General features: G+C 47.2%; 1 protein-coding gene across 1 annotated transcript in view; it reads right to left on the bottom strand.

Annotated features, from left to right (window-relative positions):
• LOC119953039 (arrestin domain-containing protein 5-like) overlaps positions 1–21,814 on the bottom strand; it is a 47,510-nt gene extending 25,696 nt beyond the window's left edge. Inside the window, exons 1-2 of the mRNA XM_038776829.1 lie at positions 21,761–21,814; positions 21,520–21,654 (exon numbers count right to left, since the gene is read on the bottom strand). The gene's annotated coding sequence lies outside the window, so the exon portion shown is untranslated. The remainder of the gene's footprint in view (positions 1–21,519; positions 21,655–21,760) is intronic.
• Positions 21,815–24,539: the final 2,725 nt, after the last annotated feature.

Here is a 24,539-nt window from a genome sequence, read left to right on the forward strand (position 1 = left end):
TCAAACTTTGAAAAGCGACCTCCAGCGAGGTTGCTAGTGTTACAGTGTCCTCCAGGTTCTGGGCCCCTTTGTCGAGGAGACGCTGGCGCATGTAGTTGGACCGGACCCCTGCAATGTACACATCACGGACAGTGAGTTCCATATGCTGGGAGGCAGTTACAGCCTGAAAGTTACATTCCCATGCAAGAGCTTTTAGGTCATGCAGGTAGTCCTCCAGCGACTCTGCGGGGCGCTGGCGGCGGATAGTGAAAATATGCCGCGCGTAAACTTCATTTACAGGCCGCACGTATAGGCGGCCGAGTATTGCGAGGGCTTCGGTGTACGAGTCGGTACTATCGAGTTGAGTAGAAATGCGATGGTTCACCTGTCCGTGTAGGAGACTGAGTTTCTGTTCTTCAGTAACAGCGGAGGTAGGCGACGCAGCCAGGTAGGCCTTGAAGCACCAAAGCCAATGTAGAAAGATTTCCTTCGCTTCTGCGGCCTGCAGGTCGAGTTCCAGTCGATCAGATTTGAGGGCTGATTCCATGGTGGTTTTTTTAAGTCGATTAAATTGATGCAACCATCAATTCACTCAAGACACGAGAGGAAGTAAACTGTGGCTTTAATCGACTTAAACTGAGCCTGCCTGCGACCAGAAGAACTGAGGGCAGACTCACAAGACCGCAGCACTTTATACTTCTGGTAGTGGGAGGGGCCATGGGTGGAGCCATGGGCGGAGTCAAGGGTGGAGCCCTGTACAAGCTCCTCATCTCCCCCTGTGGGCAGAGCCTTGCAACGGCTCACAGATGGAGCCCACAGGGACACAGTGATACACAGTGTGAATTACGCATTATACATTCATTGTTGAGCTCTCCGAGTGCACTGGAGCCGGTATTGCAACAAAGGGGTGGCCGGTCAGCAATGGGGATTAAAGACGTTGGTTGGGGGCTTTCGTTTCATTTATGTTTATGGTTTTTATGTTTGTTTCGGGTGGGTGTTGTATGGGTACTGGGTTATTGCGGTGTTGTTTTATTAATGCTCGGAAAGGGAGTGGGTTAACACTTTTCTGTGTACACGGCGGGAACTGTATTGCACCTGGAGCAGCCTCACGGGGCTGTTTGAGGTTTACATCTTGTTTGACCTTCCTGTGTTAGTGAGATTGCTCCAGTGGGTTGGAGGGGGGGGGGGGGGGGGGGGGGGGGATGGTGTGCTGGGGTGAGGTCCGGGAAACAATGGGAATGGGACAAGTGGGCACCGGAGTGATGAGTCACCGGGCTAGCAGATTGGCTAGTCAAGGGAGTCAGGTGGGGGGGGGGGGAGAATACAGCCAATGGATGGCAGGGGTGGGGTTACCGGGGGATGTTGCTAGGGGGGGAGGGGGGTTGTTATTCTGCTGATGTGGGGGGGGGGGGGGATCTGAAGTAGGCAATGGGAAGGAGGTCGGGGGTGGAGGCGGCCAAGAATGGCGCGGCGCATGGGCCGGGGGCGGGCCCGAGAAAGGTTATGGCTGACCGGCGTTGGGGGAGGGGGGGGGCTGTGCCCCCACAACCAGGCTGGTCACATGGAATGTCAGGGGACTAAATGGGCCAGTTAAAAGGGCACTTGTGTTCGCGCATTTGCGGGCTCTGAAGGTGGACGGAATTATGTTGCAGGAGACACATCTGAAAGTGTCTGACCAGACTAGGCTAAGGAAGGGTTGGATTAGCCAGGTCTTCCACTCGGACTTGGATTCTAAGTCCAGGGGGGTAGCAATCATGATCAATAAGCGGGTTCAATTTGAGGCGGAAGGCATAGTCGCAGACGGGGGGGGGGGGCAGATTCTTGATGGTAAGGGGCAAACTGGAGGGGAGAAGAGTGGTGCTGGTGAACATATAAGCTCCGAACAGGGACGACGTGGACTTTATCAAAAGAGTGCTGGGGAAGATCCCGGACCTAGACTCATGTAGGTTGATAATGGGGGGGGGGACTTTAATATGTTCCTTGACCGGTCGTGTCCCAGAACGGGTAGACTCCCAGCAATGGCAAGGGAGCTGAAAGGGTTCATGGAACAAATGGGGGCAGTGGACCCCTGGAGAGCCAGACAGCCGACGGGAAGGGGCTACTCATTTTACTTACATGTTCATAAAGTATATTCTAGGGTTGATTTCTTTATCTTGAGCAGGGACTGTGCAGGGGAAGTAAAGAATACGGAATATTCGGCAATCACTATCTCGGACCATGCCCCGCACTGAGTGGACCTGCAGGTCAGGGGGGCGAATTGCCAACGCCCGCAATGGAGGTTAGACGTAGGATTGTTGTCGGAGGAGAGGATATGTGAGACTTCGGAAGTGTATGTAAAACTACTTGCAGGTGAACGATACGGGGGAGGTTTCAGCAGCGATCCTGTGGGAGGCGCTGAAGGCAGTAGTGAGGGGGGAGCTGATCTCAATTCGGGCTCACAGGGTCAGGGCGGACAGAGCAGAAATGGAGATTGGTTTGGGAAATTTATCGGATAGACGAGGAGCATGCGGGGTCCCCGGGGGAGGACTTACTCAGGGAGAGGCGGAGATTACAGGCGGAACTGGGGGTGCTATCCACGAGTAGGGCCGTGGAACAACTTAGGAAGGGGAAGGGAGTGGTGTATGAGCATGGGGAGAAGGCCAGCAGATTGCTAGCGCAGCAACTCAGGAAGAGGGAGGCGGCCGGGGAAATAATTAGAGTGATTGATGGGGAGGGGAGCAGGGTGGAGGACCCGGCAGGACTGAATAACGTATTCCGGGACTTCTATAGTAAGCTGTATACTTCAGAACCCCCGGAGGAGCCGGAGGAGATGAAAAGGTTCCTGGACGGGCTAACATTCCCAAAAGTAGGCGGGGGACTAGTAAACGGGCTGGGGGCCCCAATTAGAGCGGAGGAGGTATTGGGGGGCCTAAAGGCCCTGCAGTCGGGGAAAGCCCCGGGGCAGGATGGATACCCAGTAGAGTTTTACAAGAAGTTCTCGGAGATAGTAGGACCGGTCTTGACTGGGGTTTTCAATGAGGCAAGGGACAGAGGGACCCTGCCGCCGCCGATGTCGCAAGCCACCATCTTGCTGATATTGAAGTGGGACAAGGACCCGGAATCCTGCAGGTCATACAGACCAATCTCCCTGATCAATGTGGATGCCAAGCTCCTGGCGATTAGAATTGAGAACTGCGTACCGGACGTGATTGGGGACGATCAGACAGGGTTTGTGAAAGGCAGGCAGCCGACAGCTAATTTGAGAAGATTGCTCAATGTGATCATGATGCCCCCGACGGGCAAGGAGGTGGAGGTAGTGGTGGCAACGGACGTTGAGAAGGCCTTCGACCGGGTGGAGTCGGGCTATTTGTGGGAGGTGCTTGGACGGTTTGGGTTCGGGGAGGGACTGGTTAATTTGGTCAGACTATTGTACCAGGCCCCAAAAGCTAGCATTAGGATGAACAGGATAATGTCAGATTATTTCAGACTACATCGCGGGACCAGACAGGGATGCCCACTCTCCCCGTTGCTGTTCGCGCTGGCCATAGAGCCGTTGGAGATTGCTTTGAGAGCTGTGAAGGGGTGGAAGGGAATGACGAAAATATACTGGAAACATTGAGGAAGTTCGGCCGGTTTTCAGGGTACAAATTAAATATGGCCAAGAGTGAGATGTTTGTGGTGCAGGCAAGGAGCCAGGAGAATAGACTGAAGGAGCTGCATTTAGGCTGGTTGAGGGAAGTTTCCGGTACTTGGGGATACAGGTGGCACGAGACTGGGGCAGGTTGCACAAGTTAAATTTGACCAAAGTTGTGGAACAAATAAAGAGGGAGTTTCGGAGATGGGATGCACTCCCGCTGTCACTGGCGGGGAGGGTGCAGACTGTAGAGCCGTTGGAGATTGCTTTGAGAGCTGCGAAGGGGTGGAAGGGAATGACGAAAATATACTGGAAACATTGAGGAAGTTCGGCCGGTTTTCAGGGTACAAATTAAATATGGCCAAGAGTGAGATGTTTGTGGTGCAGGCAAGGGGCCAGGAGAATAGACTGAAGGAGCTGCATTTAGGCTGGTTGAGGAAAGTTTCCGGTACTTGGGGATACAGGTGGCACGAGACTGGGGCAGGTTGCACAAGTTAAATTTGACCAAAGTTGTGGAACAAATGAAGAGGGAGTTTCGGAGATGGGATGCACTCCCGCTGTCACTGGCGGGGAGGGTGCAGACTGTAAAGATGACAATCATCCCTAGATTCCTGTTCATCTTCCAGTGCCTCCTGATCTTTATCCCACGGTCCTTCTTCAAAAGGACTGGCAAAATCATCATGAGCTTTGTCTGGTCGGGAAAATCCCCGCTGGTGAAGAAGGCGATGCTTGAAAGGAGCCGCAGCAAGGGAGGGCTGGCATTGCCGAGTCTGATCAACTACTACTGGGCGGCTAACATAGCCATGATAAGGAAATGGATGGTGGGTATGGGGTCTATCTGGGAGCGGGTGGAGGCGGCTTTGTGCAGGGGCACCAGTTTGGCAGCCCTGGTCATGGCTCCCCTACTGCTGTCGCCGGCCAGGTACTCCACCAGCCCGGTAGTGGGGGTGGCGCTGCGGATATGGGGCCAATGGAGGAGGCATGTAGGGGAGGTGGGTGCATCTGCCTGGGCTCCAATATGTGATAATCATCGATTTGCCCCCGGGAACATGGATGGAGGGTTTCGAACATGGCAGCGGGCGGGGGTGAGCGATATGTTCCTGGAGGGGAGCTTTGCGAGTTTGAGGGGCTTGGAGGAGAAATTTGGGCTGGTAAGGGGAAATGACTTTAGGTACTTACAGATGCGGGACTTTGTCCGCAGACAGGTCCCATCCTTCCAACGCCTCCCGCCAATAGGGATTCAAGACAGAATAGTCTCTAGAGGAGAAGGAGGAGAGGGTAGAGTCTCGGATATTTACAAGGTGCTCATGAAGGGGGAAGAGTCCCAGACGGAGGAACTGAAACACAAATGGGAGGAGGAGCTTGGCGGGGAGATGGAGGACGGGCTGTGGGCAGAAGCCCTGAGTAGGGTAAACTCAACCGCAACATGTGCCAGGCTCGGCCTGATTCAATTTAAGGTCATTCACTGGGTCCACATGATGATCACTCGGATGAGCAAATTCTTTGGGGTAGAGGATAAGTGCGCTAGATGCGCGGGAGGACCAGCGAACCAGGTTCACATGTTTTGGGCATGTCCTAAGCTTAGGGGTTACTGGGAGGGATTTGCGGGGATCATATCCCGGGTGCTAAAAACAAGGGTGGTGATGAGTCCAGGGGTGGCAATTTTCAGGGTTTCGGAAGACCTGGGAGTCCAGGGGAGAAAGAGGCCGATGTTTTGGCCTTTGTTTCCCTAATAGCCCGGCGGCAAATACTGCTGCCACGGAGGGACTCAAAGCCCCCGAAGACCGAGCTATGGCTTTCGGACATGTCACGTTTTCTGGGTACGGAAAAAATTAAATTCGCCTTGAGGGGATCTGTACTGGGGTTCGCCCGAAGGTGGCAAACATTCATTGACTTCTTCGTGGGAGAGTGAACGTGAGCAGCCGGGGGAGGGGGGGGGGGGGGGGGGGGGGGGAAGAGATTAGAGTAGAGTAGGAGGGATAAATAGGCAGGTAGTGTCTATGGGAGAGAAGCGGGCTTGTGCAGTATGGTTTGATTGAAGTATTGATTTCACGTTGATGTTTGCACATTTTTGCTTTCTTTTTGTTATCTGTAACTGTTTACAATGCTGAAAAATACCTCACTAAAATTGTTTGTCAAAAAAATATATATATATTTTATTCCAAGTATGGAGCTTGCACATTCTCCCAGTATCTGCGTGGATTTCACTCCCACAATCCAAAGCTATTCAGGTTAGGTGGATTGGCCATGCTAAATTGCCCCTTAATGAGAAATAAATAATTGGGTACTCTAAATTTATTTTAAAAAGGAAATATTTTATTCCAAACATATTCAAAAAATACAAAAACATAAATAATCCAAGGAACCCTCTCCCCAACTTACAGCCTGTACAAGTTTTCTCCCTTTTTCACCCCCCACAATGAACAATTCCTCAAACAATGCCATGAACAACCCCCACCATGCCTCAAAGCCGTCCGCTGAACCCCACGATTCAAACTTCATTTTCTCCAACCGGAGGAAGTCGTATAGATCCCTAGCTAGGCCGCCACCCCCAGTAGCCCAGTCGACCGCTATTCCACAAAAATTCTTCACCGGGAAACTAGGCGAAGGCCATGATGTCAGCCCTCCCCTCCTCCATCAGCTCCGACATTTCCAATACCCCCAAAATCTCCACCCCCACAATCTTTGCTAGTGTCCCTCCAAGTATCTCTCCAACCTCTCACAGCCCCGGAACATATATACCTTCACCTGCAGCTCCTCTAGACTTGGGAACCTCTATTCCAAATACAAGTCTCTCGCCCTCGCCAGCTTCTCTCCACCTCCTGTATACACGGCTTAAACCCGTGGTTATCACACAACGACGCTAACACCAACATCCCCTCCATCCTAAAGTGCCTCCTCAGCTGGTTTCACACCCTAATCATGGAATGCACCACCAGGTCTTCGTGTAGCTCCTCGGTGCCAGCGCTGGCACCACCACCACCTTGTTGGACCCCCTACAAGACTCTTCCTCCATCCTAACCCATTCCAGCCCCTCTCCTTCCCACCATCTCACTTTCTCCACGTTTGCTGCACAATAGTAGTGCAGCAGGTTTGGTAATACCTCTGCAGCAGGCCCTCTTCACCCGTGGCACCTTCCCTGCCCTAATAAATTCTGAAATTACTGTGTCCAACTTCCAAAAAAAGGCTTTCAGAATAAAAATCGGGAGCATCTAAAATATAAATAGGAACCTTGGCAGGACATTCATTTTCACCACTTGAACCCTCCCCGTCAGGTGCAGTATATCCCACCTCCTAAAGTCCTCCTTTATCTTCTCCACCAACTTTGTTGTTCCACTAAGGCAATGTCGTCCCCTCCCCAGTCACCTGGATCCCCAGATACCTAACCCTATCCCCGGCTACCCTAAATGGCAACCCCCTCCTAAATTAGCTCTCGCCCTCTGTAGCTGCCCAAACACCTTTCCCGTCATCAACCTATCGAACTGCCCCTGTAACTTCTTTCTCTTTACCAATACCTCCACGGTGGGGGCCCTCAAATACTCCTTGTCCACCTCGACTATCTCGTCCAAAAATAATTCGTACTCCTCTCTCCTTTTCGTTTCTGTGCGCCTTGAAGGAAATAATCGGCCCTCGAATCACTGCCTTCAACTCCTCCCAGAATGAAGCCGCTGATACCTCCCCATTTTGGTTCAACTCTATGCAATCCTTAATCACTGAAGGCAGCAGACATGGTTAAACCAAAATTGGGCATATGGAGGTTCCCTCTCCATTGCAGGCAAGAACGTGGTCACCAGCTGTGATACACTCTTGGTGTTGTACACATGGTGAAGATTTGGTCCAGTCCTCACTCCTGCACTGCGGCGATCACCTGAGCCATCTTCTGCTTTACCTGGAGGTCAGAAATGAGCCAAATTTGCAGGGACACAAAGTACAAACCTCCAGATAAGGGGGGGAGGGCAATGTACCCAACGTCTCTCACATCCTGATGATCATTTTTGTGTGCGGCTGCATCAGACTGCGTGCATAGACTCTCAGCATGCAAACATCAAATGTCACTACGTGCTGAGGTTCTACCTGTTCCCGTGTTGCAAAGGACAGGTCTGGCCATATTGTCGCGGTATTCTGCAAGCAGCTGGATGGTGCAGTACTAACACCTATCCCTCGTGAAAAAGTTCATGCAGAAAAACATTTTTGATCACCAAACCATCAATCTGCCTGTAAAGTCCTCGAGGTCCAGGGGGAAAAGATGTCAGATCCTGTTGGATAGTTCCCTGAGCAGACTGTCAAAGTCGTTTAGCAGAATACCCCATCACCAGAACGTTTAAACTAGCACCATGACGTAGCTTAGCTGGTGGTGAAAAAGGCCCTCCCTGCATGCAGAATCTCACTCACTCTGTACGTTGCACTCGAGGTGGCTGAGGTGGGGATGAGACCATTGTCCCCCTCCTTGTGAAATGTACCGTTGCAAAGAAGGTTTGGAGAGAACAAACAACAATACAGCACAGGAACAGGCCCTTCGGCCCTCCAAGCCTGTATCGGGCACGAGAGAGATGCAGTGGTGCTTGCTGAGGTTCATCCTGAGCAGCAGGACTCTATACTCTACAGATTGTTCCCAGGGACAGACGCTAGATAAACGTCAAATGCTACAGGAGGATCAGCAGCATGGTGAAAGACATTGTGATCTGCCCAAAGGTTGCTGGTCTCCCAATGCAAAGAGTTTCCCTCAACCTAGAGTTGCAAATCGACACATTCCAAGGTCCAGGACTATGTGCTGAGGGACACAGTAAAGCTTGGGACAGCGGCCACAGAGGCACAACGGGGAAAGAGGTCACTGTCTAAGTGGAACAGAGCACACAGCAGTCTCTTACTTCCCTCTGAAAGGTAGGTCTAGCAGTAAGCTTGTCTAGCTTGTTTTCGATCGCTTGGATGTTTGGCAGGAGTATGCTGGGGAGAGGAGACTTCAAACCGCGTTGCAGACCGTCATGTTTCCCTTGCTTCCTAGGTCAGCCGCAGTGCACTGAGGGGCTGGAAATTGTGTAGAACCCCTCAGGCTGTATGCCCGACATTGACTGTGCACTGTAAATATTAAATATGGTTAGCATGATGGTTTCACAGCGCCAGGGTCCCAGGTTCAATTCCTGCTTAGGTCACTGTCTGTGCGGAATCTGCACGTTCTCCCAGTGTCTGCGTGGGTTTCCTCCTGGTGCTCCGGTTTCCCCCCACAGTCCAAAGATGTGCAGGTTAGGTGGATTGGCCATGCTAAATTGCCCTTAGGTTAAATGGGGTTGCTGGGTTACGGGGATAGGGTGGAGGCGTGGGCTTAAGTAGGGTGCTCTTTCCAAGAGTCAGTGCAGACTCGATGGGCCGAATGGCCTCCTTCTGCACTATAAATTCTATGATAAAGATTATTGAAAATATATTGAGGCACCTCAAAGAGAAAAATGCTGTACAGAGAAAAGTTGAATTCTATTGCACTTTCTGTAATTTTCAAGTTGAAATGTTTTGACATGAAATATATGTTGGAAATAAGAGTTTTACAATTGTATTGCGGCACTTCAGAATGGAAGATGGTGCTTGGAGACAAGTTGAATTTTATTGCACTTTCTGTAATTTTCCAGTTGAAGTGTTATGTCATTTACTTTTATGAATAAAGTTTATCTGAGGAAAAATGTTGACCTGACAAGAGTTCCAAACTAATTTGATGCAATACCTTTTATCAATTTCCCATGATCCGCCCATGCACCAGTTATCTCAGCTCAGAAGCCAATCGTGAGCAGCTTTCTGTGTTTCAGATAGCCAATGGTTGCTTTGACACAGCCAACCCAGATGGTCAAATGGGAGCCCTGTCATGGAAAGGCCGCCCAGCCCGACTTACCAGAAGCTGGAGAAGAGGAGAATCGACATGGAGGCCCGGCCAGGCCTACACCAAGGCCTGATCTCAGGAACGCCTGACCTGACCACCAACGCTGGAACCGACCATGTGGGGCCCAGCCCCACCTGACTGCCAGCGAACCAGACACGCCAAAAGGTAGACCAGTCCTCACGGAACTCCAGGGCCCAACCAGATCGCGATCATGTCGCCCTATCAACCCCAAAATCGCAACCACTGCCCGAGACACCGGCAGACACAACCACTTACCTTTCACAAGGTCAGATGTTTCCCATCGGATCCTGAGACCATCCAGAAGCAGCCGCCGACCTAGGAAGCGAAGGAAACGTGACAGTCTGCAACGCTGTTTCAATTCTCCTCTTCCCAGCATAGTCCTGGCAAACGTCCAAGCGATCGAAAACAAGCTGGACCAGCTTAACACTAGACTTCCCTCTCAGAGGGAAGTAAGAGACTGCTGCGTGCTTTATTTCACAGAGACATGGCTCCCCTGTGCCTCACCAGACTGCGACATACAACCAGACGGCTTCTCAATAGACCGGATGGATCTGACGGCATCATCGGGCAAATTGAAGGGTGGAGAGGCTTGCCTCCTCATCAACTCCTCCTGGTGCTCGGACGTGGCGACTCTGGCGAATTACTGCTCCCGGACCCGGAATACCTGACCGTGAAGTGCCGCCCCTATTACCTTCCAAAAGAGTCTACATTCCACCCCAGACGGAAGTGAAGGTGGCGCTCGATGAATTGTACACCGCTATAAATAACAATGAAACAGAGGCCTTGTTCATGGCCGGGGGATTTCAACCCAGCCAACCTCCAAGAGTCTGCTGCCAAAATTCCACCAATGCATCTCCTGTCCCATCAGGGGCGCCAACATTCTTCACCACTGCTACACAAACATCAAGGGCACAGACCGATTCATCCCCCAACCGCACTTCGGAAAATTGGACCACAAGACGGCGCGCCTTCTCCCGGCATACAAGCAGTAATGCAATCAGGAGAATCTGGTTAAGAAGGTCATGCAAGGCTGGTCTGAGGCAACGGAAGAGCTCCTACCCGACTGCTTGGAGTCACTAGACTGGTCTATATTCAAGAACACGGCTGCCAACCTAAACAAGTATGTCACCACTGTCACAGATTTCATCAGTAAGTGTGTAGAAGATTGCGCGCCAAAGAAGGTAGTACGTGCATTCCACAATCGGAAACCATGGTTTAACCGGGAGATTCACTCCATACTGAAGGCCAGGTCTGAGGGGTTCAAGACTGGCGACCCTGACCTATACAAGAAATCTAGGTATGGCCTCTGCAAAGCCATCGGGATGCCAAGAGACAATACCAGACTAAGCTAGAGTCACAGACCAATGACACGGACTTGCGTCGGTTGTCGCAAGGCTATCATGTGCTACAAAGCAAAGCTGAGTAGAATCTCTGGCAACAGAGCACCCCTCGCCAATGCATTCGATGCTCATTTCGAGCAGGAAACCAACAAACTGTTGTCAACTGCCCCAACAGCCTCAGAGACACCCATATCTACCATCACAGTCCTCAAAGTCAGATCGACCTTCTTGAAAGTGAGCCCTCGAAAAGCAACAGGTCCTGACGGAGTCACTGGTTGTGCACTCAGATCATGCGTGGACCAACTGGCGGGTATGTTCGCGGACATCTTCAACCTCTCCCTACTCCATTCCGAGGTTCTCACCTGCTTCAAGAAGACCACCATCATACCGGTGCAAAGAAGAACCAGGCAACATGCTTCAACGACTACCGTCCAGTCGCCTTGACAGCTATCATTATGAAGTGCTTTGAGAGGTTGGTCATGAGGCACATCAAATTCATACTCATTGAATGCCTTGATCCACTACAATTCACATACCGCCACAACCAGTCCACAGCAGATGCTATGTTGCTAGCCCTAAACCCATCCCTGAAGCATCTAGACAACAAGGACTCCCATTCATTGACTATAGGTCTGTCTTCAACACCATAATCCCAGACAAGCTCATATCAAAACACCAAAATTGGGGACTTGGCTCCTCCATCTGCAATTGGATCCTTGACTTCCTGACCGGTAGACCACAAGGAGTAAGAATAAGCAACAACACCTCCTCCACGATAGTCCTCAATACTGGGGCACCGCAAGGCTACGTACTTAGCCCTCTACTATACTCCCTATACACACGCGACTGTGTGGCAAAATTCAACTCCAACTCCATCTACAGGTTTGCTGATGACATGACCACAGTGGGTCGAATCTCAAACAGCGATGAGTCAGAGCACTGGAGAGAGATAGAGAACCTACTGGAGTGGTGCAATGACAACAATCTCTCCCTCAATGTCAGCAAAACTAAGGAGCTGGTCATTGACTTCAGGAAGCAAAGTGTCGTACACAACCCTGTCTGTATCATAGAATGTACAGTGCAGAAGGAGGCCATTCGCCCCATCGAGTCTGCACCGGCCCTTGGAAAGAGCACCTTACCTAAGCCCACACCTCCACCCTATCCCCGTAACCCCACCCAACCTTTTTTGGACACTAAGGGCAAGTTAGCATAGCTAATCCACCTAACCTGGACATCTTTGGACTGTGGGAGGAAACCGGAGCATCCGGAGAAAATCTACACAAACATGGGGAGAACGTGCAGACTCCGCACAGACAGTGACCCAAGCCAGGAATCAAACCTGGGACCCTGGAGCTGTGAAGCAATTGTGCTAACTACTGTGCTACCGTTCTGCATCAATGGAGCCGAGGTGGAGATGGTTGACAGCTTCAAATTCCTAGGTGTGCACATCACCAACAATCTGTCCTGGTCCACCCACATTGATGCTCCGACCAAGAAAGCACAACAGCGCCTATACTTCCTCTGTAAACTAAGGAAATTTGGCATGTCCACGTTGATTCTTACCAATTTTTACCGATGCACCATAGAAAGCATCCTATCTGGCTGCATCACAGCTTGGTATGGCAACTGCTCAGCCCAAAACCGTAAGAAACTACAGAGAGTCGCGAATGCAGCCCAGTCCATCACGCAAACCCACCTCCCATCCATTGACCCTATCTACACCTCCCTCTGCTTCGAGAAAGTGGGCAGCATAATCAAAGACCCCTCCCACCCGGGTTATTCTCTCTTCCAACCTCTTCCATTGGGCAGAAGATACAAAAGTCTGAGGAGACGCACTAACAGATTTAAAAAGCAGCTTCTTCTCTGCTGTTACCAGGCTCCTGAATGATCCCCCTATGGGCTGAACTGATCTTTCCATGCATCTTCTCTATTGTGTCACACTACACTCCGTATGCTTCAGCTGATGTCTACATCTATGTATTTATATTGTGTATTTATTGTATGTTCAATATTTTTCATGTATGGAATGATCTGCCTGGACTGTAGACAGAACAATACTTTTCACTGTACCTCGGTACATGTGGCAATAAATCTGAAAAAGTACATCGCTTTCTGTCTCCTTTACCCTGTGACAGGATGTCAAAAGGTGTCAATGTAGATAATGCTACTATTAAAACTAAGGCCACAGGCCCAGGCGCAACCAAATGTATGTGTGATAAATAGTTTTTAAAGTTTAACTTGACAACATCTTACGAATTGTGAATGCATTAATAATATCCCAGCATGTTCCTCTCTAGTCTAACTTCAAGCACACATTGATGGCACAATGCAGTTGTCTTCCAATCTTTTCACCAGCTGATAGGTGAAATCAATCGAAACCATCCACCACCCAGAACATGAGGACTGAGAGATTTCAAACAATTCAAGGCATAAAATTCACTTCCTTCTTTTTTTTAAATTTAGAGTACCCAATAATATTTTTCCCAATTAAGGGACAATTTAGCGTGGTCAATTCACCTACCCTGCACATCTTTGGGTTGTGGGGGTGAAACCCACGCAGCACTTTCTTTTTTTAATGAAAAACGGAAGTGTAATGTTTGGTACCTGTTAATGAAATCACATGAATATACAAACTTTGAAATGTGTCACTTCAGAGAATCTAATCTAATAATCTGATTTTGTTAGCAGAACATTGAAGAGGAAAACAGGCATACTGTACTCCCATTATTTTGTCTAAAGAAGACTTTCTTGTGGTTCTGGGTACACTGTTGACTCTAAATCAGAAAAAAGCTCATAGGTTTTGGCTCCCCTCATGCACAAAATCTAAGCTGATATCAGTGCAATACTGGGAGAGTGCTGCACTGTCACAGGTGCTGTGTTCGACATTAAATTGATGCTCATCTGCATTATCATATGGATATAAAATAAACCCAGGACACAGTTGAAAAGCACACAGGATTTCTTCTACTATCCTGGCTAACATTTATTTATTTATTTATATAGATTTAGAGTACCCAATTATTTTTTTCCCCAATTAAGGGGCAATTTAACATGGCCAACTCACCTACCCTGCACATCTTTTTGGGGTGTGGGGGTGAGACCTACCCAAACACAGGGAAAATGTGCAAACTCCAGACGGACAGTGACTCAGGGCCAGGATCGAAGCCGGGTCCTCAGCGCCTCACTAACACTGCGCCACCCTGCCGCCCTTTCTGTGTGTAACTTGGCTGCTGTGTTTCCTACAGCAGTAAATACTTAAAAGTACTCCATTGGCTGTAAAGCACTTTCAGACATCCTGAGATATGGAAAGGTGCTATTAAACCTTTGTTTTTCACCCAATCCTGCTCCCACCTCACCCTGCACATAATATCGTTCAACTCTTTCGATTTTCCTGTGCATCTTAACTTTGACTAGGATTGCAGGTCGCAGGCCTGTTTATTGGCCTCTATCAATGTTAGGCTATCAGCAGACACATGAAATCTTCATGGCAGCAATCTGAATTAAGCTGCCTTGAATTTTTCTGACTTCCCTGGCTGTGGGAAAGAGCGGGCCTTCAATGATAATCTTCACCAGACAAGAGGCAGATATCATGTGCGGTCGTGGGCACAAACAGACATCCTGCCGTACTGTGCCCCATTACACTGCAGCTGCTGTACCACATATAGTTTTATTGGGTACACCTGCTCAGTGGTGATGGGTGATAGCAGTGCTGCTGAATCTATTCATTCCTGCACTGAAGAATAAAGAAAACACTTTACAGATGATGAAGTACCTTTGATATGTGGAGGATTGCAGTATAATAAATTTATGTAGGTTTTTCTGGTGTTTCGTAGATATTCTGGGCTTGGAAATTACTCAGTCCAGATACATTAGAACTATTTTTTAATCCAGATGTAGTGCTGTTGACAATTATCTAAAGTAAAATAATCTGCTCTTTGTGTTATGGACACTGCAGCTTTAAAGTTATAGCTTCTACTGTAATTTATAGTGCCCTAGTTCATTTATTTCTGAGCTGTTCCTTTCTGTATTGCTCTATGCTGCAATGTACCCTACTCTTTACTCTCTGAGAGACTGTTCTCTATTCTCTGTGTATTGCCAGCCATGGCTCAGTTGGTAGCAGTCTCATCTCTGAGTCAGAAGCTTGTGGGTTTCAAGTCCCATTCCAATGACTTGAGCAGAAAATTGACACTGACAGTCCAGTGCAGTACATTTTAAAAATGAATTTAGAGTACCCAATACTTCCCCCCCACCCCCCCCCCCCCCCCCCCCCCCCCCCCCCCCCCCCATTATTAGAAGCAATTTAGCAATATACCTACGCTGCACATCTTTGGATTTGTGGGGGTGAGACGCACACAGACACGGTGAATGTGCAAACTCCACCTGGGTCCTAAGCGCCATGAAGCAGCAGTTCTAACCACTGTGCCACCGTCCCTCCAGTGCAGTACTGAGGATGTGCTGCACTGTTGGAGGTACTGTCCTTCAGGTGGGATGTTAAATTGAGATGCTTGTGAACGATTCTATGGCACTATTTGAAGAAGAGCAGAGATGTTCTCCCTCGTGTGCTGATCAACATTTACTCTGCAGCCAATTTGCCTAAAATAGATGGCCTGTTCATTTTCACATTGTTTGAGGGATTTTGCTTTGTGTAAATTGGCTGTTGTGCTACCTTTCGTTACAAGTGGATACAAGTCATTGGCTGTGAAGAGATTTGGGACATCCTGAGGTTGCGAAAAACAAATGTTTCATTCTGCCCTACTGTGTACTGCACTCTGTTCTTTGATTTGTTTCTTTCTGTGTGGCTTTGTTGGGTAAACTCCCCCACCTGGCCACAAGTCTCATCTATCACAGGTTGTTTACCCCATACCCTCCGAATCCCTGCTCTTCAGTTCAAATGTTTGCCCGTACAGAAACACTCACCCTGGAATCATCAATCTCTCCCCACTTTCAAAATCTTCTTTAAAACCAGTCTCTTCTGCTTCGGATAACACAGGCTGCTACTTGATTCAGTCTTAACTAAAGGATGCTCCAGACTCTGAAATAAGTTCAACGTGTTTCTTGAACTATTAACACAGTTTTCAAATGAGTTCGACTCTCTGCTAATCTAACTAGCAACTCGTCTAACTGTACCCACTTGCTCTCAGCCACGTGCTGGGGTTTGATGCTGCTGATCAACCCTGTCTAACTCCCGAGATGTCTGTCTGTGGAAAGAGGCAGGGTGTGAGTGCCTCATCGCTTTTATAGTGTTTATGTCATGCCCCCTTGTGGTGATACCACCTCTGAGTATCCTGATTGCCCATTGGTTGTGTCCTATTCTGAGTGTTCACTGGTTGCATGTTTGCATATCATGACAGGTGTCTTTGACCAGCTCGTGTTTATTCTCTAGTCTGTGAAATACCTTGGGATACTTTCCTATATTAAAGGCCCAATATAAATGCAAGTAGTTGTTGCTACTTCTTTCATTTGCTCCAAAGATTTCTGAAAAACCTGTTCCTATAGTTTCCCCTGTCCACATTATCCCTTAATTGTTTTATAATGGCTTTAACCAGTTAACCAACTTCCCCCTGTGATAAATGTAGGAAATTGTCAAATATTTATTTTATATTTGTTGCAGGAATGTTATTAAAAACTCTGGTTTTTGATACATAGAGGCAGTATGACTGCTAAAGCTGTGATTAAGAGATCATAAAAGTGAGATAATCATTGGTTTTAACTATTTGCTTCTTTATAGGTAGAAGGCTACTGGAACATTGTTCATTTTGGAGGCTACCTGGGGTATAGTTAATTAATTTTTAAAATAAATTTAGAGTACCAAATTATTTTTTTCCAATTAAGGGGCATGGCCAATCCACCTACTTTGCTGCGTTTTAAAAAAAATTTAGGGGCAATTTAGCGTGGCCAATCCACGTAACCAGCATATCTTTGGGCTATGTGGGCAAAACCCACGCAGACACGGGGAGAATGTGCAAACTCCACACGGACAGTGACCCAGGGCCGGGATTCGAACCCAGGTCCTCAGCGCCATAGTCCCAGTGCTAACCACTGCACCACTGTGCTGCCCTGTACTTTGCACATCTTTGAGTTGTGGGGGTGAGACCCACACAGACACGGGAAGAATGTGCAAATTTTACACGGACAGTGACCCGGAGCCGGGATCGAATGCGGGTCCTCGGCGCTGTAGGGCAGCATTACTAACCACTGCGCCACCCGGGTGCAGTTAATTTATGAGGGAGGGTGCTTTGTCCTGGAAACAGGTCATAGAACATTTTAGTTGGAGGAGACCGAACAATGCCTTATGATGTAATTAAGGGATGGAGACAGGTCCTTTTGTAATTTTACAGTTTTTCTACAGCATTCTAGTCTGACAAGAGAGGTCTTTAGTTGGCTCCTTGGGGTTTTTGCACAGAGAAAAGCAAATAAACCTGTTAGTTAATTTTATGTATTTATTTTTTAAAAATTTATGGGCAATTTAGTGTGGCCAATCCACCTAACCTGCACATCTTTTTGGGTAGTGGGGGCAAAACCCACGCAAAGACGGGGAGAAAGTGCAAACTCCACATGGACAGTGACCCAGAGCCGGGATCGAATCTGGGAACTTGACGCCGTCAGACAGCAGTGCTAACCACTGCACCACCGTGTTGCCTGTTAATTTTATTTAATAATGGTCATTGGGGCAGCACGGTGGCGCAGAGGGTTAGTCCTGCTGCCTCACGGCGCCAAGGTCCCAGGTTTGATTCTGGCTCTTGGTCACTGTCTCCCCGTGTTTGCATGGGTTTCAGCCCCACAACCCAAAGATGTGCAGGGTAGGTGGATTGGCCACACTAAATTGCCCCTTAATTTGAAAAAAGTGAATTGGGTACTCTAATTTTTTTTTTAATAAATAAATAAATAAATGGTCTTTGAACTATATTAGTTTGCTTAATTGGAATTTATATACACAGTGTAGGAAGTAATTTAAAGTTTTTCCCTTGTATTTAAGAAGTATTTTAACTGTTAACTGTAAAAGCTATTTGTTGCTCATATGATTGATGTTTGTTTTAACATAAAAGATATCTATTGGTCAGTGTTATCATTCCTGGAGTGAAGTATCCTTTCCTCACAGTTTTACAAATTGCAACTTGTTGGATTTCTCATCCAGGGTCCTAACAGTCCCTTGTTAATGCTCCTTTATGAGGATGCTAAATAACTGAGACTTGCTTTGGCTGTTTGCATATCACTACTGTGAACTGCCCTGTTCCCCTGTCCTTTTTGCTATACTTTTGTGCATCTGTGAAATTTCTTTTCCTGCCTTTTCCACCTTGGTCTGTACTTCTGTGTACATGGAATAATCCTGCTGCTTCTTTGATCTCGTTAAGATTGTATTAATACCTTCCAAATGCAAATCAAAGATTGATTGTTGTTGAGTCATACAAAAGTTGAATGTTAAAATGCCCCTTGCTTCCTCTGTTACTGTTCAGAGACAGATTACACATTGGATAGAATACCATTAACCAGGGGAGCACAAGCCAAGCAGTTGGTGAGCCATATTACTGTGCCAAGATCAGATTACTGCTTCTTCAGAAAGTAAGACAATGTGGGAGAAATTGGACCTCATTGCATCTGTTTGTAAAATGGGATCCAATTTCAGGAATCAACATCCTGTGCCCCAAGAATTCCTGCAAGATGCCCGATCCAATGCTCAGGATTCCTGACCCTCTAGGAACAACTGAGAGATTGTAGAACTTGGGAACTCCTACCCAAAGTGCTGCCTCCAGCTGGCTGATCAGAGATTCAGGTTTCACCACATTATTCCCATGTGAATAACACATTTTGTGAGGATCCTGTCAATTGACACAAAATGCGTTCTGTGCTGTACTGTTCTATGTTCTATGCAGCCAGATCTTAGAAGTCAGAATCCAGTTGAATTGGATTTATTTTTAAACAGAATCATTTTCTAACCTTTACCAGGGTGCTCACTACCATCTGTTACTCAGTACTGCCACCCGCAATGTGTGCAAATAGCAGGAATGGGATGTGTGAGGGGATCTGAGATCTGGGGGGGCGGGGGTGCTAGATTGGGATGGGGAAGGGGAAGACTCAGAGGGAGAGTTGGAGTTGATATTGTCATTTACATCTTCTCTGGATAGATCCTTTGTTTCTTTACTTGACCCTTTACCACTCGATTTGACTTTGCATTTTCAATCCTTTAGTCAATTAAGTTCTTGGCCCTTCCACCCTACCACAGACTTTCACCATTTTTCTCTTTCCCACGCTCTCCCTTTCACTCACTGAATTTGCTTAAAACATATTACATCTCAAATTTTTCCCAGTTTTGATGATAGGTCTCCATAGGTGCTGCCAAATGCAGAATATTTCCATTATTTGTTTTTTAAATTAAGGAGTGCATGAAACCTGGGGACTTCACTTTGGGTAAATAGTGAAAGAAAGAGTTATTCCACTTGTGGGCACATGTGGAACAAGGGAATGGTAACCAAAGCCTTTCACTGGAAGAAACAAGGCAGAAGGGAAGCATTAATTAGTGTGACCCTCACAAGAACTGGGTCCCCTGCTGAGATATATTGTCACGCGACAGCACGTTCAACATTGGGCTGCATGGTACTAACATTTTAACTGTTTGTGTGCTGCCTGCATCAAAAGGAACAGCCACAGGTTAATTCCGCATTACAAATCCCCCCCCTCCTCCACATCCTGGGGGTAATCAAATTTTACTCCCAAAATCTTTGTTTCAAAACAACTGGGACAAATATATATTTTTTATGCATTTAGAATACCCAATTAAATTTTTCCAATTAAGGGGCAATTTAGCATGGCCAATCCACCTAGCCAGCACATCTTTGGGTTGTGGGGGTGAAACACACACAAACACAGGGAGAATGTGCAAACTCCACACGGACAGTGACCCAGAGCCGGGATCGAACCTGGGATCTTGGTTCCGTGAGGCAGCAGGGCTAATCCACCGTGCTGTCCATAGGACAAATATTTGACCATAAGACAGATGCCACATGATCAAGCCACAAGGAATGCCTCCAAACAGAACTGTCGATATTAGGTCAGGCCATTAATCATGCACCTGAGCAGTTGACTAAAACAAGTGTAAGGGTTTTACACAGGAGCAGGAAACTGGGTGGCACCATTACCAATATCATTATGTACCATTTCAAATAATTTAACAGTGGCTCTTATTCCTTTTTGTCCTACATTGAAACCACAGTCAGCCACTGTTGGGACTGATGCCATAAGTCATGGCTTTAGAGAGAAAAATCAATGATAGACTGAGATTTTATTTGGAATTTTTTTTTCCATATTCTTTCGTGCCAGGTTTGGGTCAGTAGTGACACTCTCACCCCTGCTTCAGAGGGTTCTGAGCTCAAATTGAACTCTAGAGACCCGAGCACAGAAATCAAGGTTGATGCTGTACTGTCAATGGTGCTGTTTTTCAGATGAAACATTGCACCTTTATTGCTCTCTCACGTGGATGTAAAAGTTCCCATGGCACTTACTTGAAGAAGCATAGTGGAGTTCTTCCCAGTGTCCTGACCAATATACACTCCTAAATCAACATCATAGAAAAGCAGATTATCTGGTCTTTATCACATTGCTGTTTGTGGGAGCTTGCGGTGTACAAATTGGCTGCTCTGTTTCCTACATTACAACAGTGACCAAACATCAACAATACTTCATTGGTCGTAAAGCATTTGGGACATATATATGAATACAACTCATTTGTTCTTTATTTTAAATTTTTATTTATACATTTAAAGTGCACAATTTTGTTTTCCAATTAGGGGGCAATTTAGCGTGGCCAATCCACTTGCCCTGCACATCTTTGGGTTATGGGGGTGAGACCCACGCAGACAGGGAGAATGTGCAAACTCCACACAGTGACCCGGAGCCAGGATCGGACCCGTGTTCCTGGCGCCCTGAGACAGTGATGCTAACCACTGCGCCACCCTCATTTTTTCTTTATAACACCAAAGGAACCAACTAAAAATTAGAAAAAATACTTTTTCAGATGTTGAGTTTTGAATTTATTGTCACAAGTAGGCTTACATTAACACTGCAATGAAGTTACTGTGAAAAGCCCCTAGTTGCCACATTCTGGTGCCTGTTCAGATACACAGAGAATTCAGAATGTCCAATTCACCTAACAAGCACATCATTCGGGAGTGTGGGAGGAAACCGGAGCATTGAGAGGAAATCCATGCAGACACAGGGAGACTCCACACAGAAATGACCCAAGAGGGAATCGAACCTGGGATCTGGAGCTGTGAAGTAAGTGCTAACCACTGTGCTAATGTGCTGCTACACGATATATACAATAATTCATAATTCCTCTCAGTATAATGTTTACTTTCTGTAAAAAGCTTATCTATCATACTCTGTTCTCCTTATTCATAGTCAGATTTATTATAATCAACCCAACTTAATTCTACTCTGTGCTAATATATTCAACAACACCGTCACATTTTCAGAGTTACAGTAAATGGTACCTGGAATTTATCAAACATCTCAGTGACACTATCACATTACAAATGGTATGCTCCAGACTTCGCACTTCAAATCATCAGAATTGTAAAAAGCAAATGAGAGAAAGGAAAGTTGTTTTTCTTCTAGCACATTACATAAATAATCCCTTTATCAGGGTGCCGCCAGCTGGCCCATTCTGTGACGTTGTATGGTTTCTGTTATTGATCTCAACTTCGTACCTGATCCCCAAAGTGTGAAGATGTGATGAAAATAATCTTCTCTATTACTACAGTGGATTTTCCTGGTGTAATCTAGATTTTCGTTGGAATCCCCAATCCACTCCACAAATCCTTTTCCTGCGATCTTTAACTTCACTGAATAAAGGAACAGAGGCTCATTCAGTTCCAAGACAACCTTACCATCGATAGTCTCACCAGCCATATAAACTTGATCTTTAAAGATCAGCTCCAATTTTGTAACCTTTGGTATGGGAACAAATATGGAAACTGTTCCCATGACAGGGACGTGCCTCTGACAGAGTGCCCCAGACACTGATTGTTCGCTCTGGAAGTCTCGAGAAGAAGTTCAGGAGCTCCTCTGTTCAAAGGTCAAGGATGATTATGATGTCACGAGTGGAATGGCAAATGGCCGCACAGCAGTATTAGTTGAATGCTCTTTTGTTGTGTAATTACTTACCTGATGTCACAGCAATGTCATCGAAAAACACAGATCAAAATTGTTTACAGCATTTGATCTGCGGTACTTTAATAATTACGTTTAATTTTTATTTCTGTTTTGAAATATAAATTTAGAGTACCCAATTCATTTTTTCCAATTAAGGGGCAATTTAGCGTGGCCAATCTACCTGGCCTGCACATCTTTGGGTTGTGGGGGCGAAACCCACGCAGACATGGGAGAATGTGCAAGCTCCACACGGACAATGACCCAGTGCCGGGATTGAACCTGGGACCTCAGCGCCGTGAGGCAGCAGGGCTAGTTCATTGCGCCACCGTGCTGCCCTAATAATTACTTTTAATGAATTTAATGATGCTCCATGAACTTGCATTCATGGAGCATCACTAAGATCTCAGGGCATTTTTCAGCTCAATGTCTTTTTCTTGAAATTTTGAATTTTTTGTAATGTAGGACATGCAACAACTAAATTGTGCACAGCAAGGTTCCACAAACGGTAATGCGATAATGACCAGTTAATCAGCTTTTTTTCGAAGTGATGTTAGTTGAGAGTCAAAAGGTAGCAGGATGCCTGGGAGAACTCCTGTGAAACATCCGGAAGGGCAGCACACCCTCAGTACTGCACTGGAGTGTCAGCCTGGATTACAAACTCAAGGGCACAATTCACCCATATGGGAATAAAGTCCCATGGCGAGCACGTTTAGCTATTCAACATGACTCACGTTGTATAAGGGAATGGGGAACGCGCGGCCAAGGCCGCACTAAACCGCGTTTTGTGCAGTGGGAAGCTCCGTTCGCCGGAACTGTCCAGTGCAGCGACAATTTGGGACGCTATTTTTAAATCTCCGAGACCCACAAAGCGATCCCCAACTTCCTCCTCAGCCTGAACTCACTATGGGAGGGTCCTCAATACCCCCCAGACCCACACAGGGCACTCCCAGCCCAATGGTGCACTCAGACAAAATGCCAGCTTGGCAGTGCCAGGCTGGCAGTGCTCATGCCAGCACCACCCAAGTGCCACACTGTGTCCATATAGCACTCCCAGGGTGCCCAGGTGGCACCAGCAATGCCATCGCACCACCCTGCCCAAAAGGCATGGAGTTGAGGGTCTCCGATTCCCTGGGAGAGCCTGTTTCTGGGGGCCAGTGCTGAATGCCTGAGGTTTCCGAGGTAAAGGGAATGAATCCCAAAGCCTCAGGTATCTGCATATTAGCGTGAGGCTAGCTGTCCCGCTCTAATATGCAAATTTGCCAAAAATTGATCCCGCCCCACAAGGGGAGGGACTTACATCACAACGTCTCATGAGATTGCGCCATGAGGTGTAGGTCCCGGGAGCGGTGTTGCCCGGCTTTCATCAGGCATGTTACGCTGTGGCGAGCTGCTTTTCAGGGGCAGCATGGCCATTGGTTCGTGCCCCAAGTCTCTTGAAGTAGATTTAAAAGACACTTGATATGGTGCCATTCAATAGACTTGTGAACAAAGTTATGTCTCATGGGATAAAAGGGACAGTAGCAACGTGGATACAAAATTGACTGAGTGACAGGTAACAGAGAGTAGTGGTGAATGGATGTTTTTTGAGCTGGAAGAAGGTTTGTAGCCGAGTTCCCCAGGGGTCAGTGTTGGGACCCATGTTCTTCCTTATATGCATTGGCGACCTAGGCAATTTCAAAATTTGGAGATGATGCAAAACCTGGAAGCATTGGATCGTGTTAAACTTCAAAAGGATATAGAAATATTGGTGAGTTGTGCAGACTAGTGGCAGATGAAGTTCACTGTGGAGAAATGGGAAGTCATTCATTTTGGTAGAAAGAACACGGAGAGACAATATAAAATAACGGTACAACTCTAAAAGGGGTGCAGATGTAGAGGGAACTGGATGTTTATGTGCATAAGTTATTGAAGGTGGCAGGACATGTTAGGAGTGCGGTGAATAATGCTTACTGTATCCTAGGCTTTATTAACAAGGACATAGAGTACAACAGCAAGGAGAAGACGTTGAACTTTTATAAGACATAGTTCAGCCTCAGCTGAAGTCCTGTGTCCAGTTCTGGGTGCCGCACCTCAAGAAACATGTAAAGTAATTGGAGAGAGTACAGAAAAGATTGACATGAATGATTCCAGGGATGAGGATCTTCAGTTACGAAGATAAATTGGAGAAATTAGGGCTGATTTCCTTGGAGAAGAGAAGGTTGAGAGGGGATTGACAGAGATATTGAAAATCATGAGGGGTGTGAACAGAGTGGATCTGGAGAAAATATTCCCATTTGGAAAGGATTGAGAACATGAGAGCACAGATTTAAAGTAATTGGCAAAAGTAGCAACAGTACAAAGGAAAAGCTTTTTCACGCAGTGAGTGGTTAAGGTCTGAACATTCTGCCTAAGAGTGCGGTGGAGGCAGATTCAATTGGGGCATTCAAAAGAATGTTAGGAAGAAGGCAGAGGAATAGCACCAGGTTGATTGCTCATTCGGAGAGCTAGTGGAGACACGACAGACAGAATTGCCTTTTCCCCATGTCTGCGTGGGTTTCCTCCGGGTGCTCCGGTTTCCTCCCACAAGTCCCGAAAG

This window comes from Scyliorhinus canicula, chromosome 18 (assembly GCF_902713615.1).
Source record: "Scyliorhinus canicula chromosome 18, sScyCan1.1, whole genome shotgun sequence".
In the NCBI taxonomy this organism is placed as follows: domain Eukaryota; kingdom Metazoa; phylum Chordata; class Chondrichthyes; order Carcharhiniformes; family Scyliorhinidae; genus Scyliorhinus; species Scyliorhinus canicula.